Below are 21524 nucleotides of genomic sequence, written 5' to 3'. Positions count from 1 at the left end.
GAATCATAACATAATATGAAGTTAACAGTGAATATAGCCGGAAGGCGGCCTCATCTTTATCCCATATGCTGATACTATGCATACAGTACAGTATAAACTGTCAATTTGTACCGTTATGCACGAGTATGCGGGTTTGAAGAATTATGTTGTAGCTATCTTTAATTTTTGTTGACCGAAGCGCGTAAAGTTTTTAAGGGTAAGACTGTACATATAAGCGGAGCTCGTTTTTGATACCTTTATGACGTTCCGATTAATGCGAAACTTCAGATGACTTTTTCTGAGGCATTACCATCAGGAGGAAGATTTAAGAACAGAACATTACACTTTAATATCCCGTCGAAGAGTAAGACCCAGATGAAGGAGACCAAAGTTTGACTGGACAAGGATAGTGAAGGTAAACGTCAAAGTATTCGTGTTGGGTGATTTAGGGAAATTCTCACTGTGGGTGGCAGGGCGGATGTTTGGACGCTACTCTTCTTCGACTTGAGTCCAGTGTCCAGCAATTAGTGACCCACGAAATATGCAGAGGAAATTTCCATCGTTTTTTCTCGTATTAATTAAGATCTATTGCGACGAGATTACGTGAAAGATATAAAACTTCATGTATAAGCTCCATCAACGACATATTAAGCGGCATAATTACAACTCCCTCAGTGAAAGTAATCCTGCGTTCCGTCGTTGGCATCGCAGTCTTTGGCGACGTGCTTCTGACACTCCATAATCCTAAGGAGCACTCGCTCTTATCGTAGGAATTGGCTAACAGCTGTTGGTATACTCGAGGAAATTTTATGTAGAAAAGATTCTGTCTTCCAGTAGGAAATAACGAATGCATAATGAAAAGACTAGAGTAAGTGGTACATGTAGGAGAAATGCGACTGCTAATGATGATACGGAATGTAATCTGTTGCGTCGCTCGATAGCAAATAAAATCATTGCCTCTTGTGTTTTCTACAAGGTAGGCCATTAGGAAAGTAATATGTTGATTGAGTTTCTCCCGTTATTGCACTAACGTAGGCTCAGTACTATAGCTATAACCAAAATTCACAGAATGTAGTCGCTGAATTCTTGAACAAAATAATATTGTCATATATGAAATCAAGATGAATGAATTTTTCGAAGAACTACGTAACTGACTGTACAGCGATTGCCACTACCATAGAGATGACTGCGTTCGAACCAATTTTCCTTAATGCGAGGACTGGAACGCCATCCTCCTCGGGAGCTGTTTAAACGAAGTCTTCAGATCTGATATTTAAAGACCCGTAGAGCGGAGTATTAGGCAAATGTCACTCCAATTCTAACGCCCATTGACGGTTCAAATCCGCGTTACACCAAGCACAAACGCGCACCAGGGTACTCAAAGAACACTGCTCTCCACCCTTGTGTTTTAAGACTACAGTCTACCAAAACGGGCACTGTGAGCAATGCTTTTTCTGTTTATTCCGTTCTTCCCGTTGCCTGGATTAAGGCATTTGGGCTCGGTGTTACAACTTACATTTTAAAATGTTGGCATCAACAATTTTACGATAATAATTAACGGTAAGACATGAAAGCACATGATTAATTCAGTCTGCAATAGATGTAAGATAAAATAAATAGTCACGACCAAAAGTAAAGGAAGAAGGTGAAACATGAAACGAGTCTAACATAACGGTAAGAGTCGTTAGATCGCTGATCGTGACGTACAAAATTTGATGAGGAGACAAAGGTAAGTCTTTTATCTTGTTGCGATACGTGACAGCTTATTCCATATTTCAGAACTTTGGACACAGAAGAACTTGGAGTAAAAATTTGTGGTATTGGCTGGGACAATTTTGAAAGTGTGAGTAGTGGTGTCACCGCCAGACACCACACTTGCTAGGTGGTAGCTTTAAATCGGCCGCGGTCCATTAGTACATGTCAGACCCGCGTGTCGCCACTGTCAGTGATCGCAGACCGAGCGCCACCACACGGCAGGTCTCGAGAGACTTACTAGCACTCGCCCCAGTTATACGGACGACTTTGCTAGCGACTACACTGACGAAGCCTTTCTCTCATTTGCCGAGAGATAGTTAGAATAGCCATCAGCTAAGTCAATGGCTACGACCTAGCAAGGCGCCATAGCAATTGATAGTTATCGTATGAAGCATGTCTCATCAAGAACGATGTATTCAAATGATGGATTAAAGTTAAGTATTCCAGAAGCTACGTACTTTTCTTTATAGCATTCATTACGTATCCTGTTTCAGACCTCACGCCATCCTGCGTGAGCTTATAGCGTGCATTTCGGTCTCCTCAAACCACACTGTGTCGGCACTTCTGTCGACACATCAAGTACTAATTTAGAATGTGTGTATCGAGTATCGCGTGAGTGTTGTTGATGTCAGAACGTTGTAAGTCGTATTTCATGCCGGCCGCGGTGGCCGAGCGGTTCTAGGCGCTCAGTCTGGAACCTCGTGACTGCTAGGGTCGCAGGTTGGAATCTTGCCTCGGGCATGGATGTGTGTGATGTCCTTAGGTTAGTTAGGTTTAAGTAGTTCTAAGTTCTAGGGGACTGATGACCTCAGATGTTAAGTCCCATAGTGCTCAGAGCCATTTGAACCATTTTGAAACTATAGACACTAACTGAATTATATTATAACCAGATACAGTAACTGAGGGAGTCTCTATGACGGTAGTCTTCAGTGGTGTAGGTGTTGGCCAACGGAACATTTTTTCAGTCTTAAGCTCCGCTACATTACTCACAAGATTGTTGAATACATGAGTTTGCAGGTATCTTACGCGTTTGTGCACTAATGTTAAGCCCTTAAACTTTTTGTAGAAGCTATTTTTCGGCCTAGCAATACATCCATGTTTTGTACAATTTCTTGAGAAGAAGAGATGTTTGTAATCACAAACAGCATAAACTAACATGTGTAAACTTAAATCTATCCACATTATGTAGAGCTGTTTGACGTCTGTAGCTGTATTATAAATTTACGAAGTAGCTTCTATTGTAAAGGAAAGGATTAGGCTAACTGCAAAATGTTTAAAAATCTTTACGACATCTGTTTCGGCATTATTGTCATTCTCAAGTAACGTCTAGTTTTGTTTGATATCCATATTGCATCTGTAGTACACTGCCACTTCGTAGTGATTAAGTGACATGTAGAAATTATAAACGTAATCGCTATGAATTATACACCAACAATTTGCTATAAATGCTATGCGGTCACCAAATCACACTTGACGTTACTTGAGAAAAGCAATAAAGACAAAACAGCCGCCGGAAAAAAACGTTAAACTTATTGCAGCTAGTCTGGACCTTTCCTTTCCAAAATGGCATATCATGAACGTGTACTATGCTAGGCGCCAAACAATCTAAAAATAATTTTTGTTACCACGGCTCGTTACGGTAGCTGGGTGCTTTTATCTGGTGCGTTACGATTGCATGTACATTACATTAATGTTAATGTCTGCTGTTAATGAGCAGGCCGGTGTGGCAGAGCGGTTGTAGGCGCTTCAGTCCGGAACCGCGCGCCTGCTACGGTCGCAGGCTAGAATCCTGCCTCGGGAAAGGATGTGTGTGCTGTCCTTAGGTTAGTTAGGTTTAAGCAGTTGTATGTCTGGGGGACTGATGACCTCTTAACATCTTAGGTCATCAGTCCCCTAGACATAGTGCTTAGAGCCATTTGAACCACCTGCTGTTAATGAGTTGTGTGTTTAAATCATTCCATTAGTGTATATACTTACAGTTTTGCTGGGAATTTATTTGCCTCACACACAGAGTACCGTAATAAACGCAGCACATCACTTATCGTTCCATACTCAGATAGTGACATTATTTTAGATAAACACATCGTTATCACCTAACACTTCCATATTAGGATGTTTATGCTTTCCAGGCTCAGACATCCGAATGCGAAAATACTGAGTGATGATGGCTTGCTATTATGTACTCTACGTGTCAGACAAATCAATTTCCAGCAAATATGTAACTGAATGTCCTAATGATTTAATCATTCGAGTCACATGCGGTACACACCAAAACAAGTGTATCTTTCTGTACAGGGTTAAATTTCGGTACATAAACTCATCGATACATCCAAAAAATACTCATCATCACACTTTAGATTATTGTAGCTACATATATCTGTAATGCACCTGATGATGGCAGCATAGTACCGAAACTAAATAGTTCTTTGGAAGGTAGCATAGCTTAAAATACGGTTACACAGAGTATCCATACAAATACATGTATGGCTCAAAGAAGTTTTGGCTTATAGAACCTATGAAGTTTCATCAAACAGTTCCCGTTCAACAGAAAAGAAGGTAACATTTGATGTACTTCAAGGAAACATAACAGGACTGCACATCTTATGTATACATGAGCGATTTGTCTGTATTAGCAGCATTATTCATTGACAGTTATGATGTCTACAGGAAAGTACTTTTGCTAAATGAATGACATAACTACATCCGAAATGCTTACACTAAATAACAGGTGTTTTAAAATTAGGAAAAATGAATGATCATGTCCTTGACAGGAGAAAGGACATTGTGCTGTGAAATTTTAACTCTGGTCTAAACGTCGGGATCCTGTCACGTCGTTTTAACAATTAAGGAAAGCACTACGAATCGATGTTGAACGGAAGCGTAGTCTAAATAAGTACAGTACTTGGAAGTTGTTCCAAAATTCTGGAATAGGCAGTGCATCTGTTGAGGAGAGTACATACAAATGTAGGGTGCGAATTACTCTCTGTTTCGTCCTTTGAGCCTCTTACATTGTAGGTCCGATGGAACAGTCACAAGCATTAGGAGACATATAGACCGGTATAGATCTTTCGAAAGTGTAGTAGAAATGCACAACGAACTGAAGAGGAACTCGCTGGAAGGAAAGCGGCTGTGTTCTCACACAACTTTGTTGGGTAAATGGAGAAAATCAACATTTGAGTTACACTATGCTTCAATGCAATCGCTTCCAACGTAGATAGTGATCGTCACAATTACGTCAGAGGTATTAGGGTGCGTAAGAAGGCGTACAAAAGTACTCCTCCACGAATCGTAGAGGCACCTGTGAAGTATACAATTGTAAACATACGCCGACAGTTTTCTGTGCTCGTGCGAACATCACGTATAGCACCGGCCAAAAGGCAAAAGTTAAAATATTATTTATTTATGCATTTATTTCACCTGACAAAATTAGATCACCAGGGCAGACTCTTATCACCCTTCAGCAATGAGTCAACATTACCATGTGCGTGTATAATAATGTATGTCAGTATATGGAATTTAAGAAATGTCCGTCTTATTAACGTTGTATTAAGCTATGTCGTCATTTCACGCTTGTCTATTTTAATTATGCGTAATGGAAATTTATGGCATACTCACAGAAGCAACAGAATGTGGAAAAGGAGTTGACTGGTCAGACGAAGAGCGAAAAGTAAGAGGCCAAGATTAGCAGATAAGACTGATGCAAGAAAACAGAGATGGGGATGAGAAGAGCAAAGACAGTTTACAAGGTGGCAGATAAGATGAATCACTGTCGGAAAGAGGAAAAACGGATGGGGGTATTCTGGGCGGGAAAGTGACCCAACGGTAACTGATAAATCTGTAATCTCCTCTTGAATCTAGAATGAGTCTGGATGAGATGCAGGTTACCAGAATCGCATGTCTGAAATGGCAAAGAAGATGGAGAAAGATCTGCTGTTATGCAAGGATATAGCCAAGAATCTGGACGTAACAGATCTGGCATTGCAATTATAGAATGATGGTAGGTATTTGATATCTGAATAATGACTAAGAAACCGACGAAGGAAAGAGAACATGTGAAAGTTACGTCGTTTATCCGGCACCATCCATCCTAACTCACTCTAGGCTAGTCTGACGTGTTCAAATACCCCATCGTTACATGTGTATCGAACGCGAGCTTACATAGCTAGCTTGAGTCTTCTACAGTTTTCTCTATTTGTGATGCGCTGAACGACATGACAGCAGTAAGTATTCAGCAGGACTGAAGACTAGACAAATTTTTGTTTAATTTGAGAAGGAAGCATATTTCGAAATTTTTGGATTGCATACGAGACACTGTTTTCCAACAATTCTTCAAGCTTTGGCCCTTGTTAAGACTTTCAGGTGTCACAGAGGCAGCGTAACACAAGGTGCGCAAATTACCCAGCGTTTGGGAATGAGTGCACCTGGCGACTTCCAACAAACCTTAGACATATTTTTAAACCTTCAAGAAACTTTTTCTTGCTGACATCCTCACAAATTGATAAAGAAAGAAAGAAAAGTGTATCGTCTGCTACAGTGTTGCTGGTCAAGCAGTGAAACTTAAGGATCGGGCATGACATTTTAATTTATTACTCCTTGATTACCTACTCTATTCGCAACACATTTTGCAGACAGCGTTCTCATGTAACACTAAAGGTAGGAGCGCTAATGCTCAGACTATATGCATCCAGTGTTTGATGAAGAAAGCACCTAGCGATTTCTAACAAACTTTAACCATTATCTCAACCCATTTCTAAACTTTTTCTGGCTTACATGGATTAACGTAAATATTTAAGTCGTTTGTAAAGCATTGCGAGGTTTTAAGTAGCGGTAGCGTGCGGGCTAGGGCACCTTGCCACCGTCCGCGCGGCTCCCCCCCCCCCCCCCCCCCCCCCCGCTTCGGAGGTTCGAGTCCTACCTCGGGCATGGATGTGTGTGTGTGTGTGTGTGTGTGTGTGTGTGTGTGTGTGTGTGTGTGTGTATGTGTGTGTATTTGTGTGTGTGTTTTCCTTAGCATAAGTTAGTTTAAGTTAGATTACGTAGTGTGTAAGTCTAGGGACCGATGACCTCAGCAGTTTGGTCCTGTAGAACCTTATCACAAATGAAATTAAATTAAACTACGATATCCGGCAGCGCACTCGACAGCACAGGAAAGGAAGAGTTTTCCTGACTGCTGTGACAATAATTTGGTTCTCTCTACACACAGAGTGTCGTCAGGCGAATTTCCTCTAGTGTTTCGGCGAACATTTGCGATTTCGTGTTTGCATTGTGTAGCTGGAATCATCCCAGACTGCTTATCAAGTCTTTCAAGCGACAGCCAGTGGTGACGGAAAGTGTCGGTTTGTTTCCCGTTACGAACAAATTATTTTTTAAAGCTATATGTTACCGGCCCATTCAATTGAGCAGTCGAGAATTAGTCTAGTGCGATATTTGTTTCATCGATATTAATTAACAGTGATCGTAAAAGACGAAGAATAACTAGTACGCCGGCAGCGACTGACCAGCGTGCTGCATGGCGGTTGTAGTCATTTCGGTGCAGGGCGGTATTGTCGCTGATAGAGCACTGGTTATTCTTCATGTTGTGCCGTCCCTGTTAATACGTATCGATAGAACAAATATCGCAGAGGACTGCTCAATCGAATGGGGACGTAAAATTCCTCGCTAAAAATCATTTTATTCGTAACGGGAAAGAAACCAACGTTTCATGTCGACACAGCGCAATGGATGAAAGACGTGACCAGCGGTATTTGTTTGTGCTCACACCAGCTGCACACTGATAAAACGAAATTCCAAATGTCTGCCAAAATACCAGAGAAAGTGCCGCTGACGACTCATAGGGGGACACCCTGTAGATCAGGGGTGAGGGTCAACCTTTAATTATCTTTCCTAGGCCAAGCTGGAAGAAGATGAGTATTTTTGGGTCGCACATAACATACTTTAAAAAAGTAGCAAAATAGCAAGACGATGGCAGGTACGTACTCACAATTCATATTACACACTAGCGAAGATGAACAATTGCTCATAGTTCCTTAGGTATGCATTTAAGAGCCTACGTTTACGAGACATTTTTCCTTGTTTTGGTCCATACTACCACCTCTGAAGGCTGCAGACCCTACATTCTTAGCAACATTAGTAGCGGTGCATGTATTCCACTGTCAGAGGAATCACAATGATCTTCGCTTGAAACTTCTGACTCTTTCGTTTTCAAACTAGGGACCCTTACCTCAAATTTATACATTTATCAGTTTCCGTCATCCTTGAAAGCTTGTAAAATCATCACAGCATTACCCTGTACGTACATACATTAGCCGGCCGCTGTGGCCGCGCGGCTCTAGGCGCTTCAGTACGGAACCGCACTGCTGCTACGGTCGCAGGTTCGATTCCTGCCTCGGGCATGGATGTGTGTGGTGTCCTTAGGTTAGTTAGGTTTAAGTAGTTCTAAGTCTAGTGGACTGATGACCTCATATGTTAAATCCCATAGTGCTTCGAGCCATTTGAACCATACATACATTTACAGGCGCCAGCGTAAACTCTGATTACTGTAGCGTCGTTGGATGACGTTTCCGGACATGAGTTCTTATATAAAACTTGATCGATCCCTGTACAAGTGTGTAGCATAAACTGTGGAACATAATGTACAATTAACACATATCACAGTGTGGTGGAGTTTCACATTGAAAAAAATCGTTTTTTAATAACTTCACTTAAATGGAATTACAGGAATTTCTTTTTTTACCGATCGCGTGATAGAGACTCACTTCTTGGGCCGCACTGGTACTTGCTTTTGGCCGCATGCGGCCCGCGGGCTGCGGGTTGGATACCCCTGCTGTAGATGATAATCTTTAGGCGAAAGTTGCGTAGACGAACATTTCAATCCAGACCCTCCAAAGCAGAGCATGACCATGTGGTTGCTAGTATCTCAGCTCAATGACTGCCACTACCGAGGCTGGCGGGGAGGAGAGTTAGTTGGAATAAAACAAGGTTAGCGGACGAAAGCAAAGTGAAGACTCTCTCTGACGTGGAACGCGTGCTTTACGAACAACAGCGTCGATTATGCTTGGCGCGTGGAGGCACTTAGTCACTTTTTCGGCAACAAAGTCCAGGGATGTGGCGAGGCCGGCAGAACGTCAGGCATGACAGGTGGCCACCAACGTCGCAGATTTGCCGTCCGGTAGCCCTCGCGGTCCGCTCAACCGGAATTCATTACCATGCGAGGCGTCGGGGCGCCGGTGCTGCGGTAAGAAGTCGTCCAGCCCTGGCAGAGTCGGTGAGCGCCTCGGCCAGTGCGGCATTCCTGGGGGGGCGGGCACTGGAGGTGGCGCAATGCCGCCCCCGCTGCCCCACGAGGTGCGATCTCACGCCGGTGGCGGCGGCCATCTTGCCGACGTCACCGCCACGCGCCGCCGAGCGTCGCATCGCCGAGGCCAAAACAAAGGAGCGGCGAGGCGCGGCGCGGCGCGGCTCCGGAATCCGACTGCCGACGCCTGGGGCGGGCGCCGTCCGCCGTCGGCGGCGCCACCAGTCTCAGGGCACCAGCGCGCCACCTGCGAGTCAGACCGACGCATCCCGACAAGTAAGCCATTGTCGCGCATCTGAACTGGCTCCTTGATCACAGCTCTAGATTCACTGCAAGATAAACACTGCAGTCAGTTAGCTTTAACCTCTTCGTTCCCTCTGCACATGTGGACCTTCGCTCATTGTTTTTTTTTTTCTTTCTTTTCATCGTAAGTAGGAGTATTTTTCCTCTTATAGAACGATGGTTCGTGAGTGAAGAACTTCTAGTTCTTAATTAAAACCAAGGCGCACCCACCTTGCAAGGAACGATCCGTGTGTTGGTTTACAGCTGTTCGAATGCAGCCGGCCAGTGTGGCCGAGCGATTCTAGGCGCTTCAGTGTGGAACCGCTCGACCGCTGCGGTTGCAGGTTCGAATCCTGCCTCGGGCATGGATGTGTGTGATGTCCTTAGGTTAGTTAGGTTTAAGTAGTTCTAAGTTCTAGGGGACTGATGACCTCAGATGTTTGTTAAGTCCCATAGTGCTCAGAGCCATTTGAACCATTTTCTCTTTTTTGGCCGTATGCAGAAAATGGTTACTTCTACAAATCTAAAAGATATATAAATAATGAGTATACCTAAATAGTAGACCTTTTTTCCTAAAATCACCACCCTGCCCCTCCCCCAACCCCAAAAAAAAGAATCGAAACACAACTCGCAATCTCCCCCCCGGATCCCCAGTCTCCTCTCACATCTCCGTTAAACGTACATTTTCACTAAGTCACACAAACTCACACAAAAACGTCACACACATTCACTCTCTACCCTCCCCAACAATCTAATATATATACAGGGTGGTCAGAAAATGTGTGAAATTCTTGTAGGGATGTTACAGGGCGGGTTGTACTGGGGCATAAATGTCAAGAAAAAAATTCGATATGTTGCGCCGTTTCCGAGTTATTTAGTATAGAATGTAGCCAATCGGGGCGTCGCGCGCTCACATTCAAGCGGCCTGCCAGGGGCGGTGTTGCCCAACGAGTGCTTTGTGTCGTTAGCCGAAACTTTAATTTACGCGCGCGACGATCTGATTGGCTAACTTCAATGCTAAATAACTCGGAAAAGGCGCAACGTATCGAATTTTTTTCGTAACATTCATATCTCAGTACAACCCGCCTTGCAACATCCCTACAATCGTTACGGACATTTTCTGATTCTCTTTAATTAAATTCCAGTAAGCTCAAAAAAGGGAAAACAAATAATGACTGTTTGGACTGAGAATTTATGTTTTGTGCCTAACGTTCGCTAACAGCTCTAGATGTTGATAATCAGTGCAGATTTGTATTAATCTTGTTTCTTAGTATGAAATAATCCATTTGCTTAAGGTCCTTGTAGGTGGACGTCAGGTTGTAATGCATATTTTCTAATTACAAGTTGGTGTCCGATGATAGAATTCTTAAATAACTGTTATTTCTAAACCCTGAAGCAACGCCTGAAGTATTAACTGATAAGCAGTTAGAAGCTCCTCTTAATGACAGTCATGCGGAATTGTCTGTTTGGCAGCAACGTCTGAAATCTTAACTGATAAGCAATTGGAAGCTCATCTTACTGACAGCAATGCGGAGTTATCTGTTTGGAAAGATGACGAACTCTCATTTTTGACTAAAGATTGTCCTGTTGCGTTTGATGAAACTGAGTGGTGGACTATAAGAACGCTAAGATGTCCTACCCTTAGAAGAGGAGTATGTCATTGCATAAAGTAAATTTCTCTGATAACTGAATATGTAGACGATGTAGTAAATTTGAGTAAAAAGCTAAGAAGAGATGTGCTGCAATCAATTTCAGAAGTTACGTTTTACGATATTGGCCAAGTGCCAAATCTGTTGAGGCAAGGAATGCTTCAAAACGCAGGAAATGTGGCTGCAGTTCGAAGACTAGAGACATGTGTGTCAACTGTGAAATGTATTTATGTTACGCGAAAAAAATTATTTTCAAGCTTATCATAAGCCGGCCGCGGTGGACGAGCGGTTTTAGGCGCTTCAGTCCGGAACCGCGCGACTGCTACGGTCACAGGTACGAATTCTGCCTCGGGCATGGATGTTTGTGATGTCCTTAATTAGTTAGGTTTAAGTAGTTCTAAGTTCTAGGGGACTGATGACCTCAGATATTAAGTCCCACAGTGCTCAGAGCCAACCAACCAAGCTTATCATAAAACGTATCGCAAAAATTTATTTTCTGGTAGTAACAAAATTATTTATTAACAGAATTTATTATAGATTGTTATTTTTTTGTTTCTAGCAGTTGTCTTAGGGTTTCAACACAAATTTCTATTGGAAATCATACATTTCTAATCTATATATAAAAGAATAAAAGGTTTTTTAATAAAGAAATTTGAAACAAATACAAAGTAAAGCTTAGTGTCATTTAACGATAAGTGGTTCATGAAGTCCACACATGTGGGCTTCCATTTATGCCTTACTGACTAATCAAGGAAGTATGTAATTTATATTTCTGTTATGCTTCTTTACTAGTTTGCTGGAAAATAGGAAAAGAAACATTCCTGGAATTTTTTATCGTTGGGGTGAAGAGGTTAAATGTGAATGTTTAGGTAAGGCTTGTAAAGAGTACTGCTATCTTCAGTGTTATGACGTAATGGTACTGTACTCCTTACTTATCTCTGGCTTCTGGAATTTTCGAAGGTGAGCGCGTTTCTACTCTGGCATAGACATTGTATCACTGCTTATCGTCAAGAATGGCCCGCCACCAATGATTACACGTCGAGTGTGCAGAGAATAAAATATCTAAGTGGTTCAAATGGCTCTGAGCACTATGGGACTTAACTTCTGAGGTCATCAGTCCCCTAGAACTTAGAACTACTTAAACCTAACTAACCTAAGGACATCACACACATCCATGCCCGAGGCAGGATTCGAACTAGCGACCGTAGCGGTCGTGCAGAGAGTAGACGTTAGGCTTACATACCGAGCGATCGCGCGGAGCCTCGTGGCACATAAATACTGAGAAGAATATGCAAAAAATTACAATTAGGCACTGAAAATGTTACGTCGCATCGTAGGGTAAAAATGATTTAAGGTTCATTTTATTTGTGGAAAGGTGCGCCCAACTTTTAACGAAAGCTGTAAACGAAACGGCACTATGCTTGATGATTGGTACTTAGTTGTCGAAATAGGCTGCTGTTCCAACAGATACTAAAAGGTTTCTGTGAACAGTTATTGTCTGTTTAATTAATGTGAAAACGCAACGAAGAAACGATAAGTTAAGCAGGAATATAAAAGAAGCTTAATTGTTAACACAAGAGTTTACGAGTTAAGGCATTGTTGGGGACGTGTGTTACGTACTAATAGAATAAAAGAAACGAAATAATATTAAAAAGTACTGTTAATTTTTCAAAGTGACATTTTCCTGTTTATAATTAAGAAACTAACATTTGTAAAGTATAAAGACATGTATTCGTATTAGGTGCACGGTGCAGTTATTTAGTAACGAAACGTATACTCTCAGTAAAGCTACCAATCTAGAGCCCAACAGGTGCAAAACTACGTTAACAAACTACCCTAACGATACAGCTATGTTACAGGCTTTAGCTAGATCATTATTGGAACGACAAATTGCTGTAAACAGTGACAATTTATTGTTACTTCCTTGCGTGCTTCCAAGGGCTACAGCTCATTTATCAGGTCGATTAATTTAAATCAAAAAGGTATGTATATACTGTCTCCCAAAAGTCATACATACAATACACAAAGGCTTTATTCATTAACACAAATCTATTTGATAATTGAGGTGATATGTCGTCATCACCATCATCATCATCATCATCGTCATCATCATCATCATCAGACACACAAGGCAACGCCTTGTTGATGTAACCACCGTGCTTTGGCTTTCACCATCTTTATCATTGTTTGCTACAATTCATCTCACTGGTAACGCTTTGCAATGCGAGTATTCTGGGTCTGCCTCTCGGTTCTTTGCCAGAATTTTTTCTTCTAAGATGTTATCGATGAAGCTGTTACGTCGAATTAGGTTTCCAGTTACTTAAGGTTTTCTTCTCTCTACCAGACTAATCAATGTCTTTTTCTTTTTAATCTCGCTTGGATATTCTTTCAGTCTAGGAAATTTTCGTGGCTCTTCTCCATATCCACATTTCTGTTCTTTCTAATATTTATCTTTTTCTGTATCCTTAGACTACCTCCGTCACAAAGAGAGCTTAAAATGCTCAAAATGTCTTGATGAAATACTTTTTTTCTCTCTTCATTAACGTTTTCGTCCGTAAATAAATTACAATTCCTTGAGAAAGCTTTCTTAATCACTGGAAGTCTTCCTTTAATTCTATTGTCATCGTTTATTGTGTTTCCCCTGCAGTAAAAATAATTTACTTGTATTAGTTTTTTAATTTCTATTTTAACGTTTGCTCTTACTTGCCTGTTCGATTTATCTATCACTACCAGTTCTGTTCGTGTTTACTTTCGTTATGTAGTTTTCAAAGCATCAGACAAAATTTGCGTAGCTGGAGTAAAATAATAATTAATTCCAACTGATTAGAGTTGTTTCTAATTTTAACTGACATACTATATTCCGATGAATGATTTATTTAGCCAATAAGTTTGGGGCTCTACCTCCACTTTCAGAACAGGCCATCCACCTATTCTGCAGGTTACATACTGGCCTCTTACGGGTAAAGCACAATTCCTTCCTAAACAGTACGTCTCGCGGGACAAGATGCTGCAGAGAAGGCGTCAGCATCCAAGATCGCTGATAAGACCTTAAAGAAATGCACCCAACAACAGTCCTGCGTCAAATCGTGACTGTTATCGCTTCGAAGTTAGTAAAATCCATCTTCAGTGGATTCTTACAGAATTTACTGGTGTACTTGCGGTATATGGGTGATACGGTGTACTAAGATGAACCGAAAATACGCAGTAAAGGTTACAATACCCAATGAAATTAGCCATAGGCCTATTGACAAGTTGATAAACTGATTACATGAAACATGATCTCTAAAGGTCGAAAGACGACGATGCAACGTGTAAAGAACGACGATTATCTGTATTTATTTTATTAAAAAACTTGCAACAAGTACTTCAGCTGAGCATCGGCAAAACATAGCACTCGCAAACGTGCTAATACCAACAGGTAGAAGAGCTGAATATTATGCAGAGATCATTTGATGTACATTTGCTGACAGTGACATTATTGTGTAGAATTAAAGGAAGCATATACAACGAAAAATTATAAGATGGTTCATTGTCGATAAAATACATTTCTTCAATTTATTCAAAGTATTGGACTGTTGCAGCTTCTGCATCTGCGCACATACCCCACAAGCCACTAGTGGGGGCTACATCGCATCAGTATTATTTACTTTTTGTCCCGCATTCAGAGAGGGTAAAATGAATGACTATATGACTGCGTTTGTCCCAAATCTTCGTTATGTTATTCTCACTACTGCATGCGAGACGCACAAGCTTTTCCGAATACAGGATCTTCTAATTTATCCAACATGCCTGCGAGAGAATTACCCTGTATTTCTTCCAAAAATTCCCTTTTAAGTTGGCCGAGCACTTTTGCTATACTTTCGCATAAGCCATACTGACCTGTTACGGTCCTAATAACGTCTTTCCAAATTCGTTCGGTGTCTGTAGTACTACTTAATAATGACTCCGACACCCGAAATTAATGTGAATTTAGTTGAGCAGAAAAAATTCTATAACTTGCTATAAAACTGTCATTCACTCACAGTTTGTACATTGAAAACGAGTTCTGGAAAAGTTTTATGATGCATATTATCTGTAGCAAGTTGAGTGCGTGATTCTTTTATCCAGAGTTCAAGATCTGAACGTTGTTCGCCCCGCAGGTCACTAAACGTTTATTTTGAGCTACACGAATTTGTAGAAGAAATATGCATCGCCGTCTGAAGATAGGCTTAAATCTGAAACCTGATACAGCTAATTAAATTGCTCATTTCATGGAATTACGGCTGTTTTTGGCGTTCGTAACATAGGAAAAAGGTTGTGAACAGTTTTCGGACTATTCTGGCAGCATTAGTAATATAATTGTTGTCATTAGAGAATTGTTTAGAGTTACTGTATTCACATACAGAGTTACCAGTAGTCGAATAAAACCTCTTAATTACCTTTAGTAGACCCAGAAGCAGTCGACGATGGCTAGGATGGACAATATCAATGCAGTCTTACCAGAAATATTAAAATAATCTAACAGGACTATTTAAGGTTCAGGGACAAATACATCGTCTGTCAGAGGTATAAGGACTTTAGAAAGAAATAGCATGGGTTCTAGAGACTAATACCATAGTAAAAGAAAAAGGCAGCATCAATAAACAGATATCATTCCACGAAACGTTAAATTTCTAGTAACCAGACGAGATGGAGAAGTGATTAGAATACTGTAACCGCATTTGCGGGAACGACTGTTCAAATCCCCGTCTGGCCATCATAGTTTATATTTTCCGTTATTTCCCTTAATCTTTTAAGGCAAACGCTGCGATCGTTTCTTTGAAAGGGCACGGCCGGTTTCTTTTTGTGCCTTTCCGTAATCCGAGAGTGTGATCCGTTTCTAAAGACCTCATCGTCGACTGGGCGTTAACTCTGACCTTCCTTCCTTTAAATTGTATTAACATGTCGCTAATAGGTTGTCGATATGAAGTAGAGAAATTAGTTTCTGTAGGTCTCATTCCTGTAGCAGCCACCCACAGCCACTGGTGACTTATTTCATTGGTCATCTCTAAAATTTCTTTTGACAAGACAGAGGAAAATGAGTATTCGACCACTTCAGCTGAAATTCAATTAATCAATCAAAATACAGTGTTTATTTCAACTGCACAAGAAAGAGAATAAGATTCTTTGATTATTGCGTATCGTAGCACCACTAAAGCTTGTAGTAAACGATTAGAACTTTGAGAAGATCATTAAAATCCAGAAAGATATTGAGAATCTTTAGAGCTTTAAGTTAACACTTTTATGGAACTAAATTGGTACATGAACATTGACAGTACAATGAGAGAAAACAGTCGTCTTTTTATATAATTTAAAACATGTATTAATAAATATCTAATTGTTATTTGAAAAGTCGGCCATGACAGAGTTTTACGAATTGTCTGAATATGAAACTGCTGATGTCGGTTCACATGAGTAAAATTCAGCGAGTCGAACTACAAGCGACACAGCTGCGGAATATGTCGTAAACACTAATAAAATTAAGGAGGTACCTTAATACCTACAATTACATACACGCTGAGAAATTAAGATTGTTAAGGTTATGATAAACATTCCCACATTAATTTATCAAACTGTCTGCTTGCAAGACAATGTTTTGAGGAGTCGCACACATTGTCATCAACGTTATCCGTTCGCTAACCGCTTGCTTAGCACGTAACGTTTATAGACGTGCTACAGGGAAAAATTAATCCATGCATACTGTTTTTACTTTCACGTCGGAGGTTATTCCTACATACTGTAACAGATTTTAAGCTACATATTCAGTTTTACAAAACACGAAGATTTATTTCCTAGGATTTTCAGTAACCACTCTTTCAAATGACCATTCAATACCACTATGAGGGCTAGACATCGTTCGATTATTTATGCTGTTGCGATGACGCTGGACGTGTTGCTTTTTTAAACAACAAGGGAAATTCTGTGCATCAAATATTTTGACCCAAAACGTGATTTAGTAGATTTAAAAATAAACATGTGTAAGAGCATCTCAATGATTTATTCTGCGCTTGTATAAATAAATATAGGACACAATGGTTCAGATGCAATTCTAAAACGTCTATAACATCTGATTACTGTGTACTGTTGTTGATAAATGTAACGATCCTGCTCCTGTAAAATACAACCTCTGTTCTGTATTAATTATCTTTAATAATATGTCTGGCAATCCTCATTGTCACTTTTGAATACACTGCTTTTGAAGTCAACACTTTTACTTTCTTTGTGAATAATTCTTTCGTTACACTATCTTTTATTAATTAGTTTCAACATTTTTGACAGTGTTAATAGTATACGTCGGTGAAATATACTTTTAGGGTAGATTCCTTTCACGTTTCTTCCGTTCCGTGTAAGAAACATCGCTTCTGTCGACAGCTGAATGATTACCGTTTATGGATAAACCAAATTACAACATGCGAAGCAAATCTCTCTTTGAGTGTAGAGTCTAGATTTTTGGCCCATACGAAATGTTTCCGTGTAAAATAGTAGTAATTGTAGTACTACACATTAATGCTACCACCTTACATAGTTACATATTCTCTCTGTGCCTCTGCAGTTTGTGAAATAGGCAATGACCGACATATATGAACTTGTAAGTCCTACCCCTCACGTAAATTTAGGGACGAGGGCACTTCATGCAAAATCGTTTTAAAGGGACCATCTTTTCATACACTAAAATAGAAAGGCGCATATCTAGCCAAGCGCACCAATACATTCTTATCAGAATATAAAAAAAGGAACAGTTATTCAAAACGCGCTTTCACAAACAGGTATTAATTTCTTATTTAACAAACTTGTTTAAAATAACAAAAATAATTAAAACATCACCTTTGTACGAGGTGGACATAGATTCACTATTGTGTCGTAGTTACTTTTATTGGTTTTAAATTACTTTTTCACAAACTGAAATCATTTAGGCATTGTATTGGCGTTCTCAGTTCCAGCTCTCTCTTATGCGCCTCTATAAGTCACAATCAGTTTATTCGTTCCCCCCGAAAAGATACGTTGCTTTGTACCATTAAGCACGATTCTATCATGTCAAGAATTTTCATAAAAAAGACGTCGTCCGTAGCTGAAGAAGCTGACATAGTCGTAGTTAGTCTCCTAAAGAAAAATCATGTAACCCAACGTGAGTCGTTGGCATTAATAAACAGAAAATGAAGTAATCAGTCCTTGTAAACAGATTTAAATTAACATAGCATAATATATTTCACTATTAAACTGATATATTTACTTGGCAAAAATTGTCATGAGAAATGGTCCGGAATAGGGATTACGTGTAGCACCTCTGTCATGCCTAGCCCCTTGTCTTCTCCACGTGCACAGAGAAATATGATCAACTATAGATGCTCATTCTACGAAGCACGAATAAATAGTTCTGTCAGAAAACAATGTTTGATGTTGCTAAGCAATAGTCATACAATAATTTTTAAATGAACATACCTCATTTGACTGTATTGTTGTTTATTTAATTAAGACCCAGGTTTCGACGCTGTATGCCATGCTTGATGTCCTGAAATATACAGGGTGTATCATACTTAATGGCGTAAACGCATACAGTTGGAAATACACGACACTAGAAGCAAAATAGTCTCAGTAATCATAGGGTCGAAAACGCGTTCCTTAAGAGCTGTGAACAACTTTTTATCTTCGATACAGTGAAGCAAATCTCTTCTACTGCAAGCTCTTTGCTTTCCATATTTTGGGAAGTGATAATATGGACCAAAACAAGAAAAAAAGTCCAGTAAACATGTGCTCTAAAATGCGTTCCTTAGGAGCTATGAGAACTTCTTCATCTTCGATTCTTTGGAGCACAACTCTTCTAATGAACAAGTGCACATAACTGTTAAGGTATGCATTTTAGAGCCCATATTTACCGGACTTTTTTTCTTGTTTTGGTGCATATTACCACTTCCCAAAATAGGGAAAGCAAAGAGCTTGAAGTAGAAGAGATTTGCTTCATGGTATCAAAGATGAAACATTGTTCGTAGCTCTTAAGGTATGCATTCTCGACCCTATGATTACTGAGACTTTTATGCTTCTAGTATCGTGTACTTTCAACTGTATGCGTACACCTCATTAAATATGATAAACTTGTATGTCAATGACATAAACTGAATCACTTGAAATTGTATAAGGGGAGGAAACCTGGGTCGTAATTAAATAAGCAACAATACAGTCAAACGACATTGCGTTCATTTAAAAAATAAATATAAAAAAAGAAAGTTTTGTTAGACTATGTTCCTATAACACATGAGCTTAGTGTTTCTCACAATCCACAGCAAAAGGCATCATTATAGTTGCTTTCGTAAAAAAAGAATAAACACTTTCTCGTGTAACACGCATGGTTAAATACGCAAATTGCGCAAAAAAGCTAAAAAACCAGGATTTCATGCAGTGTAACAATAACTTTCAGTAACATTCTGTGTCGATTTTCTGATGATACAGCGAGAATGGGTAATAAATCAGATATTTAAAGCTGTATATTATTTTACTCTCTGTGAATAACTAACTCATTAGCACTTTATTTTGTCGAATTCACAACTTTGAAACGCCATGCCGTTAAAACAGCTTGTGGAAGTATCGTCATTGATTAGTTACTTTGCTATAAAGTAGCACAAGTTTCAAAACAAAACAAAAAATCCGCCAGTCTGCAACAACATCCACAGACGAACCAATATATTTTAAGAACCTGAAAATGTTTTAATCAGTGCTTGATACACATACCCAGACCAAGACAACAGAAGGAAAGTGAGCTCTTAATGAATGGAAATGATCTACATGAATTGGTTTTTATCTTAGAGAAAATAAGTGACAGATTTCACCGGAGAATTCGGTTTGGATTGCGACAGATATGCAGAGCGACTCGCCAGGATAGAGAACAGGTTTCCCAAACAAAGTACGATGCCCATTAGCATTATGTCAGGTGAATGGCGAAGAGAGATTTTCGGCACCAATGGCAACGTGTTGTAGCAGCAGCAGCAGCAGCCACTGGCCTTTGGCGGAGTGCTTAAGCCGAGAACAGGTGACATCAATTTCTGCCTCTCCGTAGCGGCGGGAGAATAGCTTACTGGGGCATGAACCAAATAAAGCATTTTTCATCGAGAAACAGAACGAAATAACCAAGGGGAAGCATCTTATATCGTTTTTTTCTGTCGTTTGCTGGTGCTGAAACCTTACGTTTCTTTGCCATTCACTTGGGTTGTCTGCAACTCCTTCTGTATCTGGCACCGAGTAACGAAATGCCAAATTCTTGTAAGAAAAGAGTTGGCAGCACAAATGTGCCAAGTCCGACAAAATGCTGTAGATGTTGTTAGTTGAGATATTACGTGTCATTAATATTGCCCAGACGACTTTTCTGCTTCGCTGACGTAAGTTACATCCTTCTGTCGCTAGAGAGACCCGAAATGTAGCGTGTAGAATGGCGGTGTGTATCGTAGCAACGTCGGTGCGTGAGAAACAGCGTGCTGTGATGGAGTTTCTAACCGCAGAAGTGTGAACGAACTCTTCGTCCACACACGAAGCGAGACAACGTCAGATCACACATGAGCACTGCAATCCGACGCTTTTGGTTCATTGTCGTCGATTACCCTCCATACAGTCCTGACTTGGCCCCATCAATTATCACCCGTTTGCAAAACTTACAGAACATCTTCGAGGACTTCGCTTTGATAGCGAGGAAGCGATGTAAGCAGAGGTGAGGTTGTGGCCCCGTCGAAAAAGTCAAACATTCTACAGTGATGGTGTCAACAAACTGGTTTCTCATTGGAAGAAATATGTTCGTCGCCAGGCTGACTGTATTGAGAAATAAGTATAAACATATGAAGAATAAATACGTAGAATGTTAATATAGTTTGTTTTATTTAAAAAGCTTTAACATTCGGAGGTATTACTCTTTACCACTCCCTCGTAGTTGTTTAAAAACCGAGGAAGATTAATGAGAAATCAATAATCAGTCAGGATATGTGTGCACTGATGTTACGAACATATTTTACTCTGTCGGTGCAAATGAAATAACCCTGCATTCGCCGCTAAGGAACGGTATATCCTGTTGACGGCAGGGTCATTGATGACGGGGCACAAATTCGGCTCGTGGGAAGGATGCGGAAGGAAACCGTTCTCGTCTTTGGCGAAGTAACCGTGCCAGCATTTGTTTTCAGACATTTTGGTAAACAAAGGGAAATACAAATTTGGATGGCAGACGGGGTTTCGAACTGCTATTCACCCGAATGTGAAGCTAATGTCCTAACCACTGAAGTTCACAAACAGGGAACTCGTTGAAATGTTGCTACGACTCTGCCACTCTCCCTAGAATATTTCGTCAAAGGAGCACATTTGTTTTAACAGAAGGCGCACAAAGCGTACCGCCGACACTTGCACTGTTCAACATATCATTGTTGCCAGCTTCCAGATGTTACACTAAGATTTCTTTGCCACCTCTTGCAATGTGCTGCTCAACTTCCTCTGCAGTTTTTTGAATTCATCAGCATTAGCACTTCATGTGTCATTGTGCTTTAAACACTATGTGAGACGTATTTATGGGTTCTGTC

General features: G+C 40.4%; 1 long non-coding RNA gene across 1 annotated transcript in view; it reads left to right on the top strand.

Moving 5' to 3' along the window:
* Positions 1–9172: 9172 nt before the first annotated feature.
* Positions 9173–21524, top strand: part of LOC126418924 (uncharacterized) — a 138027-nt gene continuing 125675 nt past the window's right edge. Inside the window, exon 1 of the long non-coding RNA XR_007575912.1 lies at positions 9173–9304. This is a non-coding gene — a long non-coding RNA (uncharacterized LOC126418924). The remainder of the gene's footprint in view (positions 9305–21524) is intronic.

The sequence above is a fragment of the Schistocerca serialis genome, chromosome 9, assembly GCF_023864345.2.
Source record: "Schistocerca serialis cubense isolate TAMUIC-IGC-003099 chromosome 9, iqSchSeri2.2, whole genome shotgun sequence".
NCBI lineage: Eukaryota > Metazoa > Arthropoda > Insecta > Orthoptera > Acrididae > Schistocerca > Schistocerca serialis.
This window is presented reverse-complemented; position numbering and strand designations above follow the sequence as displayed.